The sequence below is a fragment of the Vigna unguiculata genome, chromosome 7 (assembly GCF_037176805.1).
Source record: "Vigna unguiculata cultivar grain cowpea cultivar isolate G323 ecotype 2 chromosome 7, ASM3717680v1, whole genome shotgun sequence".
Taxonomy (NCBI): domain Eukaryota; kingdom Viridiplantae; phylum Streptophyta; class Magnoliopsida; order Fabales; family Fabaceae; genus Vigna; species Vigna unguiculata.
The window spans coordinates 258,480-280,224 of record NC_140798.1 but is presented as its reverse complement, the minus strand read 5'-3'; the positions used below and the strand labels follow the sequence as shown (position 1 = coordinate 280,224).

The 21,745-nt window shown below is 26.4% G+C and overlaps 1 pseudogene; it reads left to right on the top strand.

Annotated features, from left to right (window-relative positions):
* Positions 1-19,641: 19,641 nt before the first annotated feature.
* LOC114192455 (CBL-interacting serine/threonine-protein kinase 7 pseudogene) lies at positions 19,642-21,177 on the top strand (annotated as a pseudogene).
* The last annotated feature ends 568 nt before the right edge of the window (positions 21,178-21,745 follow it).

The window sequence follows — 21,745 nt, the reverse complement described above, 5'->3', positions numbered from 1 at the left end:
GGATGAGAAGGTTTTAAAGATTGTAAGTGGGAAAGAAGAGATGGGTAGTGGATACAACTACCCCAACGAACTTTTAATTGAGAACATGCAGAGGCATTCAATTTGCCAACTGGGAAAATACTGCATATTTTCTTCTATCTTCAAAAATCATATTATATATAATAAAGAAGAAAAAATAAATAAAAAATAATGTTTGTGTATGGAAGAAAATGCATGGACGTGAGAGGAGGGTTGGTTGGGTCAAAAGCGTACGTTGGTAATTGGTGAACTATAAACATAATGTATATGACAAGCTATTGCTTTCTGTCTTTCCTTTTATATATCTTCTTGTCTTCTCATCCCTTACAATTTTCTATAAAACTTAAACTATCTCTCTTTTACCTTTGAAATATGAAAATTAACTTTTTTTTAATGATCGAAATACTTCTATAAGTAGTAGGTTATGAAGGTGTAAAATATGTCAAAGAAAGTATTTTCCTTTAATTTATTCATGTATTAACGATCTTGCTTTAGAAAATGATTGTGGAAAATGTAGTAAAAAATATTATATTATACTCATGGAGTGTGTTTGTTTTATATTACTATAAATGTTTCACCACTGAAAGCTGTTCTGTGTTTTTTAGAAAAAACCAAGAAACCCTTAATACACAGTTTTTAGTCATCCTCTTGTAAGCCTTATAATCAGTGCTTAAGTAATAAATTGATGCATCACTTTACTTCAAATGCACATGCTCTTTATTCCATAAATAAGTTCTAGAATCGGCTTAACTTTTCCCATCCCTGCATCAAAATAAGTTTAGAAAACTTACCCATAAAACTTTGTCTATCATCTTTTATTATTCATTGAAATTTATTATTAGTTTTAACTTTTTTACTCTCATTTCCCATTTATTATTAATTATAATTTTTAATAAAATTTAGCTAATATATTATAGTGTTTCGATTCGATTAGACTCAATAATTTTTTATTAATGGACATATAAAAAATAAATAATGATCAACCAAAATTTCCAAACCACACTGTATTACATCGTGTGTGTATATATATTATAGTAAGGAACTAATAAAATTATTTATTTCAAAGTTTGTTTATTTCACTTTCCAAGTCAGTTTCATAAAGTTGAGTTAGTTGTTGTTAATTAGGTCATTATTGGACCAATCATTAATATTTAGTCCAAAGATTAAGATGTATATGTCTCAGTGTGAAAAATATATTATCTCACCTTTCAGTTTATAAGTGGATGAAAATTTTACCTTACAAGATGATTTTATAAGGTTTAGATACGCTAAAAGTATGTTCTTTAACATGATATCATAATCATAAGTTATAACCTATCCTAACTAAGTTTATTGTTTGTTGAATCTATTATTTTACCCGTTGTCAGAGAGCTAATTGACCATCCATTAATGTATAATCTGCTTTGCATAAATTGTTGAGTCATATTATTTTATTTTCACTATTTTGTTTATCTATAAATGCATAATTGTAAAAGTAAATGGAATAATAGGATTCTAATTTATTCATAAACATATGAAAAATATATCCACAAATAAGTATTTTTAATTTGATTATTCTTCTCTTATAAGTTAGCTACTTACTCTTATAATTAAGCTATTATAATATAAAAAATTTCATATATTTACAGCAAAAATAATGGGATACAATTTACTTTCCTATCAATAATAATATATAAACGAGTTAAAGAAAAGAAAGAAAAGAAGTAAAATTTAAAAGAGGTTAATTTAAAAGGATAAAAGTTTATAGATGAGATTTATATGCTAGATGATAAAAATTTCATATAAATTAGATATTGTAATAAATGTTAATTTCTTTTTTTACTTTGAACTTAATACTAATCTTTTAGAAATAACCAACTATTATATATGTATAACAATTAGATGAATGACCTTTGACGGATTAAATATTTCATATTATATATATATATATATATATATATATATATATATATATATAATTTGATTATTATATAGAGTTAAATAATTAGTTCACTTTTATACTTTATATATTTGTTTTGTGATTTTGATAATGTTTTAACGTAAAAAGAAATTTATTATAATAAAACTAAAAAAACATGTAGTTTTTTTATGATATTTAGTTTTATTTTTTATTTTGGTTGTATATTTTAAAACTGTAAAATTAGAGTGTTACAAATTATTATCATATTATTTTATTTTGACATATTTCATTCGTCTGTAAACAAACACGTAATAATATATAAACGAGTTAGAAGAAAGATCATTAATTTTAAAATTAATTATGACGTCGTTTCGAGTTCTTTTTTCAACTGCTTTCCGTAAAATATCAGTGCATAAGGCTTAATATTAATAAAATGCGTAAAAATTATTAAAACACAGTGATAAGATACATAAAAAATATAGGTTCATAAAATTTACAAAGATTGAGTGATGAAACATTGATTTTACTTACAAAGGATTTTGTAATATCAGTTATTTTTATTTCAAAAATAAGATAATGATAAAATCCAATATAACATCATCAAACATAAACATAACTTGGATGGTTGAAAGCAATAGATAAGTTTGAAACTGTTTAAACCATAAAACTTTAAATGGGCAATTCAGATTTGTGACACACGTCTAGGTAGGTTTATGAAATAAATAAGCATTGTTACTATCTTAGTTACCTATGGAAAAGGTTATTAATAAGTAATTAAACAGGGATAAGGGATAAATATGTTTTTGTCCTTTAACTTTTTCAGTAAATTTTAGAATTAGTTAATTTTGAAACTTTAGACCAATTTAGTTTTTCATCTTTCCAAACACGTGGATTAGTCATTTTAATCAAAGTTTGTTCAATTTATTTGACAAGCGTGTTTCATAATAGTATTTAATTTAACATTAAAACAAAAATGTGTCAAATAGTATAAACAACTCAAATACAATCATTAAATGTGTACGAAATATCAAGTAAACCTAACAAACATATTTAACCCTAATTAAGTACTATGAACATATGTTGATTCATAAAATAATCGTTGTAATTTAATGAGAAAAATGTGTTACAAACCTTAAAAACATGAAATAATTAGAACGCGAAAATAAACATAAGACATGTGTGAGGTAATTGTGTCTAGAATAGAAGAATGAGTGTTGATATCATATTCAATTAATTCATCATTCATCATCCATCCAACAACAAACTCTTAACTATTTGTCTCTTAAATGCTAAACCTTCCCACCAAACACCTACCTATTGGTTGCAACCTCAATTTCTTCCAATTTTCAAAAAATTAACAAAGAAAAGACACGTTTTAGGGCATAACATTCTATTATTTCACACGAAACCACCTACCATACACCACTTCTATTTTTTATTTGCTTCCTAAGAAAATGAGTGAAAACAACCTTTCTTCTTTTTGCATTCTTCTCAACACATCAATACTCATTGCTATTGTTGTTATGTTGATGAAGTCACCATTGTTATTGAGAAAATTGACACTAACTTGTTCCTATCGTTTGAAGGAGATTGAAAATTAATATATGTAACCTAATTCTGACTTTGATTGATGTTAATTACTTTGCATGAAATTTGAAAAGTCACCACTCTTCATTAAGACATCATTATGAGTCATTGTCTTAGAACAACAAGCCTTCACCCTCTCCAAAGCCACCAAAAACCTACAAAACCAATCATTCATTACTCACGACTTAGTCTTTGCTTACAACATTTTATCTTAAAAAATATCAAAACTATAAACAACTGGGTATCATCTTACTTTATTCAATTACAACTTATGTACTTTTTTTACAAAAAAAAAAAAAAAACTTTATCATCTAACTTTAGAAAATCGAGATATGTAACAATGGATTTCAAGTTTTTTAACAAGTTTGAATTATTTTAATGTATTTTTCATATATGAATATATCTAAACATAATTTTATATCCATAAGTGTAGTCAAAAGGTTTTTGTATTTTTATATACATCTCAAAAACATGTTTTACGTCAATTCAATATATATAAATAATAGTTTTAAATTAATATATATCTTAGAGTAGTATATATGCAGACGCATGTATTATAAGTGATAAAAATTTTGCTTTATTAGATAAAAGTTTTACTAAAGAGATAAAATATTTAAAAAATTTAGGATATATAATTATTTCTTAAAATAAGTTTAAATTAATTATGTAAGTTTTATTATAGTGCTGAGTTTTATCAATTTCATCAAAAAAACTTGACTGATAATTTTAATTAAAATAACTTTTTTTATTTCATTCACAAATTTGAAATCCGAAACATTACGAGTCGAGTTTCATTTGATCCAAATGCCATTTTTTTGAATAATAAATACATAAATGTTACATATATATATATATATATATATATATATATATATATATATATATAGTAATTATCAAGTTTTACATTAAGTTAGGAATTGTAGATGGAAAGATAAACCACTTAGGCGTTACTTAAGTATTGAGGTATCAATTTTTACTTAATGAACTATTATTTTAGGTTAAAAATTTCTTTTATGCTAATTTTTAACAATAATTGCTTTCATGAAAAGTTGAGTTACAGAGAAAATATTTTATAAGATAGATTAAGGTACAAGCCGAATGGTGATAGATAAGTAAAACTACCTCAAAGAAAAAATAATGGTAATTAAACCTTCACACTCTTTCACTAAATTGAAGTGTTGTATCATTAATATGATAACATAAGGAAGTTATATGGATAATATATATATTAATTAAACTTCATCTTTAACTTTCTATTTGATCACATAAATATTTTTTAACTTGAGAAGTAAAATTTATACGTTTTATTAAAATTTTGATAAAAAAATTAAAAAAATATATTTTACATAATTATTTTTCAAAAAAGTAAACTACAAATATATAAAAACACTATTTTTTTTAACTTATTGAAAAAACTAAAAATTTCGCTATGTATTGAATGTTTTTATGTTATGTATTTTTAGAAAAGAGATAAATAATTTTATTTAGTATTACTAAATTTATTCGATATTATTAGTATGTACTTTGTAATGATATCATTGTTAAATAATGTGATAAATACACTGAAAAATTATAATTGATTACGGTATCACATTAGTACTTAAAAAAAAAATCTAAAATTTTGAACAGCATAATCAATTATGTTGTATTTTTTTTTTATACATTAATCTAAATTTTTTAACAACATAACCAAGTACATGATTAAACTTTTTATTATAGCATAACTTCAGGATTGTATATAGCAAATACTATTACTAACTAATTTATTTTCGTATAATAAATGAAATTACTCATGGTTGTTCATTTTTTATGATTTGACAGAGAAAATATCACAAAAATATTTGCAAGTAACCCATCACGTCGTACAGTACTATATTGTTGTCAGGAAGTCAACATTTTTAATTTCTTCATATATATTATATTAATGCTTTTCACGTGATATTTTTATAATTTATTTATTTCGTCAATTTTATAAATATATGGTATAAATTTAAACATTCAACGTAAAAATCTATTCGATGTTAAGGTAATCAAAGTGAGAGGTTAAGTTAACCTTTTAGAATTACAATAGATCTCACTTTTTAAGAATTAAAGCATGATTTACAAAATTAAAAATGGAAAGATTTATAAGAATTAAAAAGATTGAGATAAAAATGAGAAAAAAAAGTATAAGAATGAAAATACTTAAATAAAATTTTGATCAAATTATAAGTAAGGATGAAGTAAAAATTCATTTTCTTAAATTAACATTTTTGGTATAATTTTCATCTTCATCGAAAAAATAAGTATATTTGCACTTGTACTTGTTTATTTCAAATATTTATTAAATATGTTTTTAAAAAAGATAATGAAAACAAAATCATATTATCAAGTATTAAACAAAGTATACACGTTTTTTTAATATTAAATATCAAAATAGAATTTATATTATGAATATCAAATAATAATGGGATAAAACTCAAATAATTATAAAAAAATAATTAAATATGTGTTATATATAAGTTAAGAAAATAAGAACTAAATAAAAAGTTAATATATATTTTTTATGCTACCTAATAAATTAAATATATTTTAATAACTTAAAATAAAAAATAAGTATGAAGTTGGAGATAAACAATGAGACAAAAATTGGATGAGATATGATAGAACATATTTCATACAAAAATTGGGTCCTACTCGTACTTATATCTAATTAATATAAGGACTTCATGTAAAGTTAATCATACTTATAGTTACAAGAATATGTGAAAATATAAAGTTAATTTGGTGATTTTAGAAAAAAAAAAGTAAGAGAGATTTTGGGTTCAACTCCTCCCACTAATAAATATTAAAAGTGGAAGCTTACTCAATTAAAGTTTTGATGATGTCCAAAGTCAAGCAAAGTGCTGAGACATTGCCTTTAGTTATAAGTTAGATTTTTCACTTGAATGAATAGTATATGCTTAGGATTAAATGTAAACCAAGCTTGAACTGCATAGATCAATTATAAAATTCTTGAATATGTGCAACACATAACATATTAATGGATTAGTTATTTAACTAATGAATTATCTAAATGCACTACAACCACTACAATCAAAATTCAGTCACGATAATCCATTAGGCAAAACACCTAATCCATTAATCTAACCAGCAAAATTATGCTTTTAAAATAAATCTCAACTTAGTTTGAAAAACATGCAATATTAAATCGGGAAGCAATTTTTGAGAGATTGAGAAACATTGAATTATTGCATTCTTGAGAGATGATCCTGTTGGGTATTCAAGGAGATTGATGATGAAGTCTATCTCATGCTTGGTATTAAGATTAACTGTAATATCTACACAACAATTAGGTGTATTCATTCCTTATTCTTTTTGAATTACATTTCTTTTCATTATTATTCACTGTGTAGGTGAGTGTTCTTCATGCAATTGTGTGTAGCATTGCATTAGAGAGTAATTCTTGATAGGGTTATCAAGTTCTTGATGTCACATGGCTTAGAATTATTAAGGAGCATTTGTATTTCTTGTAAACTCTTTGATACAGTAGAAATCTTCTAGCTCGGGTTGCTAGAAGATAACTAGATGTAGATTCGTGTAGAATCGAACCGGTATAAAATCATTGTGTTCTCTTATTTCTTTCATCTCCAACGTTATTCCCAATTGGTTGAACTCATCCATTAACATAAAACCTAGAAAATTGATTAATGAGTCTACAAGGATTGAAAATAAAATCAAGATTCTTTTAAATTAGGAAAATATTTACAGAACCAATTCACTCTCCTCTTGATTGACATATATTAGATGTATCTTTTAACAATAAAAACCAACAACTAACTTTGTTGATAAAAGAAATTAATTTGAAAAAAATATAAGGATTTTCTATTGAAATTAATTTGAATTTCAACTGCAAATTCAATTATTATCTACATAAAATTAATATATTTTTCTTATGTTTATGATAATTTAATCCGAAAACTAATGTTATTATTCTTAAATTAACGTTATTATAATGAAAAGCATTACATGTAGACACAAATATAAATATCTTCATAAAAAAGATAAGAGTAACAAAATTAACTAGAAGAACCATCATAAACATATCGGAGATAGTATTTTGAATATAGGCTGAGGTGCCAAAAATCTAAGAATTAAACTACATAAAAGGCATTTAATGTTGGACCTTTGCATATCACTAGATTCTGTGCACTTTAAAATTAAATTGCAAGGCTGAGAACTTTTGAAATAGATTAATAAAAGATTATATATATTTATTTGTGAGTAATATAAAAGATGGTACAAGTACTTTTAAATGGACGCCAGTGTAAACAAGAGCTCAAAGATAAGGTGGGTTTTTAGTTATTTAATGGTGACAATACTATTAAAAACCTAATTAAAAATTATCAAGGAATATATGAAATCATTTAAAATATATAACAGCCACAATGTTTAAATGAATGGTTTTAACATTTTAAATAAGTGAATTGTTGATTTAAACAAAGAGACGATTTTTTTGGCCATCAGAGCTGTAAAATTTTGAACACTAATTAAGAATATGCTGAGCTGATTAAAATGATTAAAAATATTGTTTATAGAATTTACTGAAAAATATAAAGATTTAATTTCTGACCTTCTACAAAGCATTAAATATTTGGGAGTGAGAGAACAAGAGAACATGTGTTGTCGCAGCAATAATTAATGTGTATTATTGGAAAATTTAAAATCGTGTAGGAAAAGTATAAATAAAATGGACATGGATAACACAAGAAACCCCACTCCAAATGAATTGCTGAATACTCTTTTATCTGTGTTTGACTTTGGAGACATGTACGTAGTGCCATGTCTACAACATCCTAGCTGTGTTTTTACAACCATTGCAGTGCAATTTAATTCAATTTTTTCTTACAGCAATTATTCATCTACAATATATATATATATATATATATGGATTATAAATATATTTTTATCTCTTAACTTTCAGTAAATTTTGAAATTAGTTTATTTTAAAATTTTAAACCAATTTAATCTTTCATCTTTCAAAATAGGTGAATTTAGTTATTTTAATCAAATTTTGTTAAGTTTATTTGACATTTCGAACATGTTTCATAATAGTATTTGACTTAACATTAAGTAAAGATGTGTCAAACAGTATAAACAACTCAAATACAGTCCTGAAATGTGTACGAAATATCAAATAAACTTAACAAAATTTGATTAAAATAACTAAATCCACATATTTTGAAAGATAAAACACTAAATTAGTCAAAATTTTCAGAATGAACTAATTCTAAAATTTACGGAGAAAAACATATTTAACCTAAATATTAATATGAGAAACTTACATTTCTTTCTCTTTATTATTAATTTCTCTCTCTGTACATGCAAACGCGTACCTATTATAGATTGAAAGAAAAAATGAGTCTAGATATTGGTTTGGTTCAATAATACCAATACGAACAATAACGTCACAGGATTAAAAGGTGTCTTTTTAAACAATAAATAAATATGAAAAATAAACACTCTTAACTTTAAAATAAACCAAAAAAATAATTATTATTAAAGGCACTAAAAGAAAAATGACACTGGAATGAAGAAAAGAAATAAGGCTATGCGTATGTGGCTTTGAAAGAGTGCATGGACATGAATATTTGAAGATTTTCTTCCTGCACCCTCATGTTTTCCTCCCGCACATATATAGTCTTAATGAAATCACCTAATTACCTTTTATTAAAAAATTTACACTACTTTGATTTTCAAAATTATACTGTGAATTGTACAATTCAGAAAATATTTATATTTCAGATTTTTTTTTTAAATTTATATTACAAGTTGTATAATTCAAAATATAAATTTGTATATTCGAAATACAATTTACATTCAAAATTATCTTTTAAATTTACAATTATATAGTTCATAATGAAATATTGTGGATTAATCTAAAATTTAAATTTATATTATAAATTATATAATTTGTAATATCTATATATAGTACAAACCAAAATATCTTTTTCTAATAATTTCAGTAGGGGTATAATTGGAAGTTTAAAAAATATTAAAGTACGGGTGCAGGAAGAAATTCCCTGAATCTTGAGTTAGCCTGGGCCGGCTTATGTACATTCCAGTTAATAATGGACTTTCAAAGGCTTAAAAGCCCAAATTAATATTATAAGAACGACATCATTTAACTGTTTAAAAAAGGGAGTTGAATTCAATTTTGTACTAAGAAGAAAGTGAGAATTTTATCCAATACATAGGTCTTTGTTTTATTCATAATGTTAGTGACAAATAAAACAAAAATATTTAATTACACACTTACTTTTTTCATTTGCAAACTCATGTTTTCCCAACTAGATCACATATATTATATAAAATCTTTTATTATGAATGCGTAAGACAATTGGCATGTGAAATTATTATTACATCTTAAACAAAAAGATTAAAAAAAAGAGGTATATTATTGATGATAGTCTTATCCTATTTCAACATGATCATCTTAACAAAACATGTTTATCCAAAATTAGAAAGGAAAAAAAATGATAAAAAAATTATTATTTTCCTAAACAACCCTAATTGTTATGTGACTCTAGGTCAAGCAAAAGGGCACCCAAGGCTTGTCTCATATTTTGGGAATTAAGCAATTTTTTTTTGTTTGTCTACATCAAATAACTTTTCTTCTTTTATTGTTGATGAGAAAGCTTAGAGAATAAAGTAATGTGACATGATATAGACATAATATCTAATAATCTCTTCTCAGTGGTTCAATTCAAACTATATAATAATATCTTCTTATTCATATCGCACTAACAAAACCCCATTTGCTTCCACCTTCTTTTTTAAATATACCTTTCAATAACTATTGCTGCATTTTAATTCTTTTTTTATTGCAGATATTTTTACTTTGATGTTGAGATGTAGGTTCAGATAATTGCAACTTCCATTAGCAAACGACATTGCACCTTCATACAACCATACTACTTATTATTATTCCTAATCTATATGAAAATTATTGAATAACAGATATTTTGAAACTAGAAATACTAAACATGTTTTTGTTCTTCTAAATATTTTTATATATACTTTTAATCTCTCTTTATTTTTTTTAATCTTTCTTAGTTTTGAAATATATGACTTTTAGTCTTTCGGTGTTAAAAATAATCCAAATATTTAATTTTTTTTGTGTGAAAAAGTTACAATTTAAGTCTTTTTTTTTTCTTATCGTTAAGAAGTGTATTTTAAGTTACTTATTTTTTTTATTGTTAAAAAATAGATTTTAAGTTTAATTTAACCCTACAAAATTAGTTTGTAAAATGATGTTTAGACTCACTTATATAGTGTAAATGAACATCTTTTGTAGTCACCCCTCCACGGAGACATAGTGGAATAATAGACTAAACAATCAGCAAATCTTGTTAGGATATGCTTAAAATCATAACTCTAATATCATACTAAGAAATAAACTTTAAGTCTAACTCAATCTTAAAATTAGTTTGTAAAATGAGTTTCTCACACCAATAATATAAATTAGTTTTATTTGTAATTAATATAAAATTTCTAACCTCTATTGTTTATATAATTTAGAGAACAAAATATAGTATATTTCAAGATGGAAAAGATTAAAAATAGACAATTTAAGAAAAAAAAAAGTACAAAAGAAAAACATACTTATAAACAAGAGAAGCACCAAGAATACAATTTTTGACAAAGAGAAAAGAGAAAAAGAATCCAAAATGAGTCTCATCCATAGAACATTACTGTCACAAAAAGCTTAACACTCAAGTATATAATTGGTTCATTTTTTTTTTATGAAATAATTGTTGTTTCATTTCATAAAATATGAAAGTTGTATTCTCATAATATGATACTTGTCAAAAGTATTACAATATCATTTCCTATGTGAAATCAACCTAACAGAAGGTTAAAGTGATGAAAAATTGGTGGTTATCTGCTTGGTACAGTTCTTAGAAGTCACAATAATCCATTTTAAAGAAATCTTTGCTTGATTTTATAATTAAAAAAAAAAGAAGGAAAGATGACTGATAAATAATAAATGAGTAAACATTAAAGATGTATTTTAAAGTTATTATTATTATTATTATTATTATTATTATTATTATTATTATTATTATTATTATTATTATTATTATTATTATTATTATTATTATTATTATTATCTCATCCTCACTTCTCAACGGACCACACCAACTATACCACCTGTCGGCTCATAAACTTTAATGGAAAATGTATTTTTATGTCAAAACTTTAATACGACAAATATGGTGATCATTAAAGACAAAAAATAGGAAGAATAAAACAACAATGTGTAATTTTGTCAATGGTTACAAAATCACATTTTATTTTCTAAATTTAGATGTTTATATGGCTAGTATAAAATTTTAAGTTTTATAATAAGGATGTTTTCTAAATGTATTCTGAAAAATATACGTATGATTTTATTTATGTGTTATAGAATTTAATATTATACCTAAAGGACAAAAAGAAGAATTGACTTGAACATTTACTTCTTACTTAATGAATTTTTAATATAAAGTAATTGTTTGTTAAATATAAGTTTAATTAAAGTTGGAAAAGATAATTTAACTCATAAAACTCGACAGGTTGGCTGAATTATTGAATCGTTTCTGTATGAAAAATAGAGCAAGTGTCACTTTATTTCATTGAAGAAATTAATAAAATATATATCATGATTACTCCGTTGATAATTGGTTTATTATTATACATTCTTACAGGAACCACTAATCCAACCTTCCAATACAAATTAATAAACATATTTTAGTTTAAATTAGTAAAAATATCTTCTTGTTACATCACCTTAATCAATTTAATCAAGTTTACCTCTGAGGTTTTTGGTCTTTGCACAAATCATATACTTTGGTTACATTAATCAACAAATTATCATGGTTTTACTTGAATATTACAAAACCAAAATAATTAAGAATATTGGTTTTTAGTTATTAAAATTTCAATTTTATTCCAAGAGTACGTTTTGAAAAATAATTTTTAAAATTTAATTGTTTTCTAAGTATTAATACTGTTTATAATTTCAAGTGTATGTTTGAAACCATAAATTATATTTGCAAAATAAATTATGAAAAAATAAACTGATTTTATGAATATGAAAGCTGTAACTTACTATATTATTTTTCAATACTTTCCTTTTTACATATATATACTCTTTTTCTTGTATTAAAAGCTTGCATTTAAATAAAGGTAATAACTATTTTAAAGTCATTTATCATAAAATTTATATAAATATTATCACAACTTGCATAATTTAATAATTTTAATTTGAAAAACTATTTTCAAAGTCTACCGCTGAAAATCTCCGTCATGGTATTGTGACATGTAGCACCAGACAAGTGGAATGATAATTAATTAAGGCAAATTCCCAAAGGAGAAAAAAAAGCATGGAGCCAAATAAATCATTGCATAAAATAATGATTAAGAATCTAAAATAAATAATTGAGTTAACGTTGTTTGTCACTTTCCTTAAATTAATATGTTAGGAATTAATTATTTTAACGGACAATGTCCTTGCCAGATGGCATCAAAGTATATAATTAATAACTTTTGTAAATAATAATATAAAACTGAAATAATTTTTTTAAAAATAATTTGTATTTTTCGCGTTCTCTTTTGCTTTAAGTATATTTTGTACGTTATAATTAAAATATTATTTAATTTATATATATGGATTAAATTGTATTTAATAATAATACATAAACAAAAAGGAGAAGTAAACAAATAAATAAATACGAGCTTTTTTGGACTTCTCTTATGACATATTGTTGGAAGTTTCTCTTCTTTCTATTAATATTAATCGTTTTTCTTTGTATTTTCATGCCTCCACAAGAACTATAATGTTTTATATAACCTAAGGTTTATCAAAGATTAGTTTTCTATATATGTTTGTGGTTTTTTTATTTCTCTTTTATCACTTTTATAACTTTTAACCATTCTGTATTTCTTCTGTTTTTAAAGTAAGACATTTTTTTTTCTAAGGTGTGCGTTTGCGCATATATATGAAATATATGTAATGATCAATTAGTTCTAATAATTAAGAGTGTTACAAATGATTTTCATTATAGAAAAATATAAGATAACAACATTAAACTGATATTTCTTATTTAATTATAGAAGAGTTATACTTATTTATCTTCATGACACATTAGATAATACTCATATACTCTTTAATTTTAAAATAAACATTCATTATCTCACGTATAAGTTGTAATAACCCATTTTCGAAAACACTTACACCCTTTATATTAGCAATAAAATGAAATTTCTCTTTATATTTTTTTTTTTTGATAAAATAATAATTTTTTTTATATTTTTAATAAATCATTACCACTTTTTATTTAAAAATGACATATTAAATTAAACTTAATTAAATATTAGGTAAATTACAAGTTAGAATTAAAAAAAAAAAACACTTTTTTTTTTGTAAATTAAATGCTTTAGTTATCAAAAAATTATATACACTCCTACTACGTTTTCTTTAACGTTATTCAATCGTAAATAGAACAAGAGATAGAACATAAGATATGGTGCCCGCATTTTCTGTTACAATAGATTTAGAGTAGAATACTATCTATAAAAAGATGCTCGTGTTGTTTAAGATCATTTTAAAATTACTATAGTAAAAATCTACCAAGATAATAGGAAAAATTTGTAAAGATGACTTGTTTTATTTTTCTCTAGGTATGGAATCTAATCGTTGCGTGATTTTTTTTTTTATTTCCTTCTCTGTATTTGTTTTTGTTAAAAAAAGTAGAACTTAGATATTCTTATAAATTTTAGTTTTTAATCAATTATGAAGTTTACAATTACTTCTCTCCTCAATAATTGAATCATGTAAAGAGACTGATATTGATTTGAATATTTATAACACATTAGAAATTGCAAGAATATTGTTTGATATCATTTGAGGATCATTGACAATTTGTTTAATGATAAAATAGTATTAATAAAAGTTAATTTTTATATTTTTAGAAGAAAAAAAAAATAGTAATGGGAGGTAATATTAGACCGTAGTAAAAAAAAAAGTGATATCAAAATATCAATGACTTTAGAAATTATATCAATCATTGGAATTTGTGCCTCTTTCTCTACGATTTTACTCGTTTCAAACACCAACCATGCTATTTTAGCATGTTCTTCCTCTTTGAGCAAACATATGTATCACAAACCTCAATGAAGGAGGCGTATGTATATCAAAATTTTGAAAATGATTGACACAATAACAAGACATATTAATCAATTATAGAGTGAGAAGAAGACAAACAAATACACAACTGAAGAGACACACATATATAATGAAATTTATAACGATTAAAATATCAAAAGTCAAATAAGATGTTTAGTGAAAGATGTACAATGATTTGGTGATGTGATTTTGTTATAACATAGTGATGATAGAACCTAAAGGGTGATTATTAAAATGAGAGACATGAGGAATGGGAATAAAAATGATGAGAAAAGAGAAGTGAAGGTTTAAACCATGGCGTCATGTGTGCATGGTGGCATGCTGTGTAAGGGTTGAAGCTTCGGAGTATACTGCGTTGTTCTTAATTACAGTATTATTAAACTCAAACACACACAGAAGTTGGTGAGCTACATTTGCGTAACGTGGCATTTCTGGGACCATAAAATGCAGAAAAACCAAATTGATTGGTTCTGTGAATGAAGGCGTTAACGTACTCAATAATGGTTGGTTAAGACAATAACCTAGACAGACAAAGGGTCTGAGGATGTTGGAAACGATGACCTACAAATTGGTGACACCTCATCATGTTTTCCGTTGTGACACAGATTCCTTGCCACACTCATGTTTCTGGACTTGTCTTCTTCGTGCCATGTATGCTACTCATTTATTTGGTCCCATGCATAACACTTGTCAGGGTTATTGTGATTCTCAAACTACCCTTGCATGACCCTACTCTTGCCCTACATACTCCATTTTTTATTTTTAACGTGTTTCATTTTTTGTTAAACTTCACGTGCAATTTTATGTTTTTACTAAATAACACTCAAGCTTTTTCTTTTATTTTTATATATATCAAAATATAAACGAATGTTGCTAAATTTATATATATTATTCATGATATTGATATTTCAAAACAATTTTTTCATAGAAAAATGTACATTTTTTTATTCATATTAGCTTGCGACCATGCGTAGGTAGTGGACCTCGTTTGCGTGTTTTTTTTTTTATTAGTAAATATATATTATATTAAAAGAGATTTAGGAATTAAGAAAAGGAATAATAAATAGTTTAAAGTGTAGAAAGATTAGATGATGTTGAACAATGTAAGGAGTGGATTGTCTAAGAAGACAAATGTTAGATGATTTAAAAAACTTAAACAGTGGACAATTTGAAAATAAGGTTAGACAATAAGAAAAAAATGTAAAGAGTTGACTCTTTTTATGTATAAAAAGTAGACGATGCACTAAAATATAAAAGTAGACTTTATAAAAAATACAAAGGTTAAATGATGTAAAAAAAATAAAGAATAAATGATATACATGCAAAACAATATAGAGAATAAATTTTGTAAAAATAAAAATATTAGATGATGTTGAAGATTATAAATAATAGATAATCTAAAATCACAAAGGTTAGATTATGCAAAATACGTAAAAAGTAAACTCTATGAGAAAATGAAAGTTGATGCAGAAAAGTGTAGTAGACGATCTAACACTATAAAAAATATACCATGCAAATAATGTAATAAAGAGTAAACTTTGTAAAAATACAAAGATTAAAAGATGCAAAAAGGTTTAAAGAGTAGACAAATAATACAAAGGGATGCCATACAAAAAGAAAAATGTAGAGCAATGGTATACTTTTTATTATTTTTATTATGATATTTATGTATTATTTATGATACTTTATATTGAAACAAACTTTTCATAAAAAGAATGTACATTAATTCTTATATGACACTTTACAAAAATATTTTTTAATATTATTAATACATAAGAATTAAATTCATCATTTTTAATATATATTTTAGAACTTTACTTTTTAATCTTCATAATGGTGTTTTAAATTTTAATCGACACACTAGGTATTAGATTATAAAAAGAATTGAATGTGTAGGAAATGAATCTCTCTGCTTTAAAATAAAAGGGAGTTGGAGTTTTATATATAATAGTTACACTTGAGAACAAAAATACACAAGCATTATTTCTCCTCTGTTTTTTTATTCAAAACGATAGAACATATAATATTGTTGAGTTTGACTAGCGAACCAATATTGAAATTAGGAAGAGAAAGAGAAAGTAAAGACTTCAAAGTGAAGCCAAGCATGAATCTCCGAATATTGGTGAAAATTAGATGAAACCAAACATAACCTGCGTGCGGTGGCTACCTCGTATCATTTGACTACGTTTTTTTTTATCAACCCACTTCAATTTTTTTTTTCCTATATTCACCTAAAATAGCACTCATTCGTCATCAACTTCTCCAAGAGTGATTTGTGAATATATATTTATTTTTTTAAATTCTGCGAACCTTTTCAAGATAAAATTATAATAATTGAGTGATGAAATATCAAAATTGGCAACGTGCATCACTAAAGATAAAGTTCACTTAAAATATGTAAAGTAAAGACGGTGTTTACTTTAGTAAATTTGTTTAGGACTATGGTTGGACAAGGTTTTTTTTTAATTATTATTATTAATTTATGGATGGTGAATGAAGTTGTATTTCCCAATGAATTGGAACAAGCAATAGTGATAGGCAACACGGCTCTATGAATAAAAGGAAATGAAAATGGTGGGTCTTATTAGTTAAGCTTTTTGTTTTAGTCAGAAAAATTAGTGACCATGGGATATTTGTTTTTCTTTTTTTAATGAACAATGATTGTGAAATGCAACCTTCTTGAATAAGTGACTTTGATTTTTTCATTATTCATCACTCATTAACTATACCTTTTTATTAATAAGTTTTGCAATTATAATGGGTCTTGACTTTATAAGAGAATGGTACTTTGCACACAAATTTTCTTTTTCTTTGGGTTGTTGCACATGTGATGTACCTCAACCCAAAATGTATTCAAAATAGATACTCAAACTAAAACTAAAATCAAAACAATACATACTTTTCTATATCCTCCCATCATTCAAATTCATAGTATCTATTCATTATTATATATATAAAGAGAGAAAGAATCTATTTACGTCAATAAGGAAATATAATAAACTATTACACTATTTTTATTACAAATTAACAAAATTTAAAATAATTTCACATAAGGAAGTATAATCAATGAAAATAATAATTAAATTGAGTATGTCACTTGAACAAGGACTCATGTAATTTGAGTGATATTACATAACTTCCTCTAATCACTTGAGTTGATATAGTTGAAGAGGTAAGAGAATTTATGTGTTCTCTTTCTTACTTGGGCAACCAACAATTCAAGCTTTGGGTTCCTACTTTATCGAGAAAATCCCATCTTATAACATTATAAAATAAGAATTAAGCACATTTTAAATCTAGATTAAGCCACACTTGTATATCCTTTAATCACATGAATAATAATAGGCCATTAAGAAATATAATAGATAAGTGATCACCCAAAAATACAAGATTAGATTTATTTGAATTAAACTCATTTTTCCAAAGATGAATTCATAACAAAATATGATAACTAAGATTGACAAAAGAAGACTGACGATGGATAAGAAGAAAGACAATAATTTTATAAGGTTTATTTGACTTGATAAAAACGATAAAAATTTTATTTATTCACCAAATAATAACAATATTAAGAAAATAAAAATATCTTAAAATACTCATTAAAAGGATCTAAAAGAAGATGGAGGGATTTTCAAAATGATATCTACTCTAAAAGATTATAACCATAAAATATATGAAAAAAAAGTATAGAATAAAATATATGAAATGATGATAGTTTGGTTTAAAATTAATAATTATGCGTAAAATTAAATACAATATTAAAATTTTAAAGAATTTTTGGCTCCATATAATAAATATTACTATTTTAAATTATATATAACTTGAAAAGCTCCCCTAGGTTACTTTTGTTAATACTGTCATTCGCAAAGAATCCCTTGTTTTGGTAAATTTTTTGGAAATATTTATATTTAAATTGAAAACTTCATAAAAAAATCCCTCTAATATTTTCTCTCTTTTTCTCTCCAACCTTAATATTTGAACTATATTTTATAATGATTTACTACTATATACTTCATTCTCAAATTACACTATTCCCATAAATAAATTATTCTAAAGATCCTCTTTATTGTGTCCCAACAAATACTGTATTTTTTTTTCCTTAAAACGATTTTCCAGTCATATCCTATGATATGAACGAATTATTGATTTCAATTATTAAACATAATTAGCATACTACCAAAAAAAAAAAAAAAGCTCACCTTTTATTTAAGTCAAAATACGTTTATGAAAAAAAGTAAACAAATAATAATACAGTACTATTACCATAAAAATAACGTTCCCTTTCAGAAATAAAAAGAGAACAATATGTATTATTGAAGACGAATTTGTTCATTTGAAAACTAAGTAAAACCCTTCTTTTATATATTGCATAAATGCTTTAATAATTAGTAATATGAACAATATTTAGAAGAGAGTAATTAATATCGATTTACCATCACCTTTCCAAAACAGTATATTTATAATTAAAAATAAATAGGTTATTAAATTTTATGCGAATAATTAAAAAAATTTAAAACCTAAAAAAATAATATCAAAATTCTCTTGTTAAAAAAAAAAAAAACTCCTAACACACGATTCTGGAAGGGATATTTACGATTTGTTCAGGAGCAAAAGTGACACGATTCAATATACTCTAAAAAATTTGTTTCAATTATATCGTTTTAAAATTTAAGGTAACATTAATTACTTTTTTTTTACCTTTTATTTGATATATTTACGCGTTTAATATGAGAAACAATTGGAAGAAGTAAATTTATGATATTTATTGATTTTAAATATAAATCTTAAATGACAAGAAAAAAAGATACATAAGAATTTACGTTCTTTTAGTTATATCTTCAAAGTTTGAGAGAATTAAGGTAAACGTTAATCGAACTTGAATTTTGTTTCCTTCTTTGTTCAAAAGGCAAGGGCAGAATGGGAATGAGGAAAAAGAAAAATTGTATATATAGGGAAGCACACTCTGAGACCGTTGGTTGGCGTGGTAATTCATTTCCATAGCGATGGAAGCGTCGCCGCCACCAAACACCATCCTCGGTAGGTACCAGCTCACGCGATTCCTTGGCCGCGGCAACTTCGCCAAGGTGTACCAGGCGCGCTCACTCGTGGACGGCGCCACGGTCGCCGTGAAGGCCATCGACAAGTCCAAGACGGTCGACGCCGCCATGGAGCCCCGCATCGTGCGCGAGATCGACGCCATGCGCCGCCTGCAGAACCATCCAAACATCCTCAAAATCCACGAGGTTCTCGCCACGAAGACCAAAATTTACCTCGTTGTCGACTACGCCGGCGGCGGCGAGCTCTTCTCCAAGCTCTCCCGGCGCGGCCGCATCCCGGAGCCCCTGGCGCGGCGATACTTCTCCCAACTCGTCTCTGCGCTCCTCTTCTGCCACCGCCACGGCATCGCGCACCGCGACCTCAAGCCGCAGAACCTCCTCCTCGACGCCGCCGGCGACCTCAAGGTCTCCGACTTCGGCCTCTCCGCGCTCCCGGAGCACCTACGTGATAACCTCCTCCACACCGCATGCGGCACGCCGGCCTTCACCGCGCCGGAGATCCTACGCCGCGTCGGCTACGATGGCTCGAAGGCCGACGCTTGGTCCTGCGGTGTCATTCTCTACAACCTTCTCGCCGGCCACCTCCCCTTTGACGACTCGAACATTCCGGCCATGTGCCGCAGAATCTCCCGCCGCGACTACCAGTTCCCGGCGTGGATCTCAAAATCCGCGCGCAGCCTCATCCACCAGTTGCTGGACCCCAACCCTAAATCGCGAATTTCGCTTGAAAGAGTTTTCGATAACAGATGGTTGAAGGATAAGAAGCATGTTTGGTGTAACGTGTTGGAGGAGAGTGTGGTGGAGTCTGATTTATACAACAAGTGCTGCGACGGTTACAAATTGGGGATGAACGCTTTTGACATAATATCAATGTCGTCGGGGTTGGACTTGCGGGGGCTGTTCGAAACGACGTCGGAGAAGGGGAGGCGGAGGGAGAAAAGGTTCAGTTCGGAGAAGAGCGTGGGAACGGTGGAGGCGAAGGTGAAGGAGGTTGCGGAGAGGTTAGGGTTTAGGGTTGAGGTTGGAAAGAACGGTGCAATTGGGTTGGGAAAGGGGAAGGTGGGTTTGGTCGTTGAGGTGTTTGAGATTGTGTCCGAGTTACTCCTTGTGGCTATTAAAGTGGTGGATGGTGCCATGGAGTTTGACCAGCTTCATTGGGATGATTGGAGACTTGGCCTTGAAGATGTTGTTCTCTCATGGCATCACAATGAGTAATGTAATGCTTCCATCACCAGAGTACTCTGTATCATCACTGTTATAGAGTTTAGAATGATGAAGTCTTGTGTACATAAGCAGAATCAGTAGCACAGTTTCATCTCATCCTTTTCTCAGTATGTGCATATGATTAACTTTTGTTAAGTTATTTTATAAATAAATCACTCTCAATAAAATCATAATTTTGTTAAGCACATAGCATTTTTTGTTGGGCTAGAAATCAGCTCCATGGATTGAATGATACTAGTTTTCATTAAGGTAGAAGTAAGAATTACTTTCTCTTTAACTATATAATTATAAACAGTGTTTTTATGATTAAAATTCTATCGCCCACTGTTCTTGTACTAACCCATTTTAATGTAGAATATCAATTATCAAAGAGTTTTATTTTTTGTGTTTAACATGAAATGAAACCAGGTTTCATGGTATTGTAAATATTATGGAATTTTAATTATGCATAACTATTTAACAGCTATATTATTTCTATATTAGATATTGAAAGCATATTTCCCTTTTAACATTTAATCTCATAATACAGTATTTTATTTGTTATGATTATTTATAAAAAAACATTTAATTAATAGTTACAATTAAACTAAAATAAAAATTAAGTACAGAGATAAATATAAATTTTTACGGGTATAATCAATCATGCACCCCTCACTGTCCCTGTTTTGAAAACAATGTTCGGTTCTGTTTACTTTTCTATTTCTGTTTTATTTTAAAAAAATTAATAAGTATATATATTTCTATCAGAGT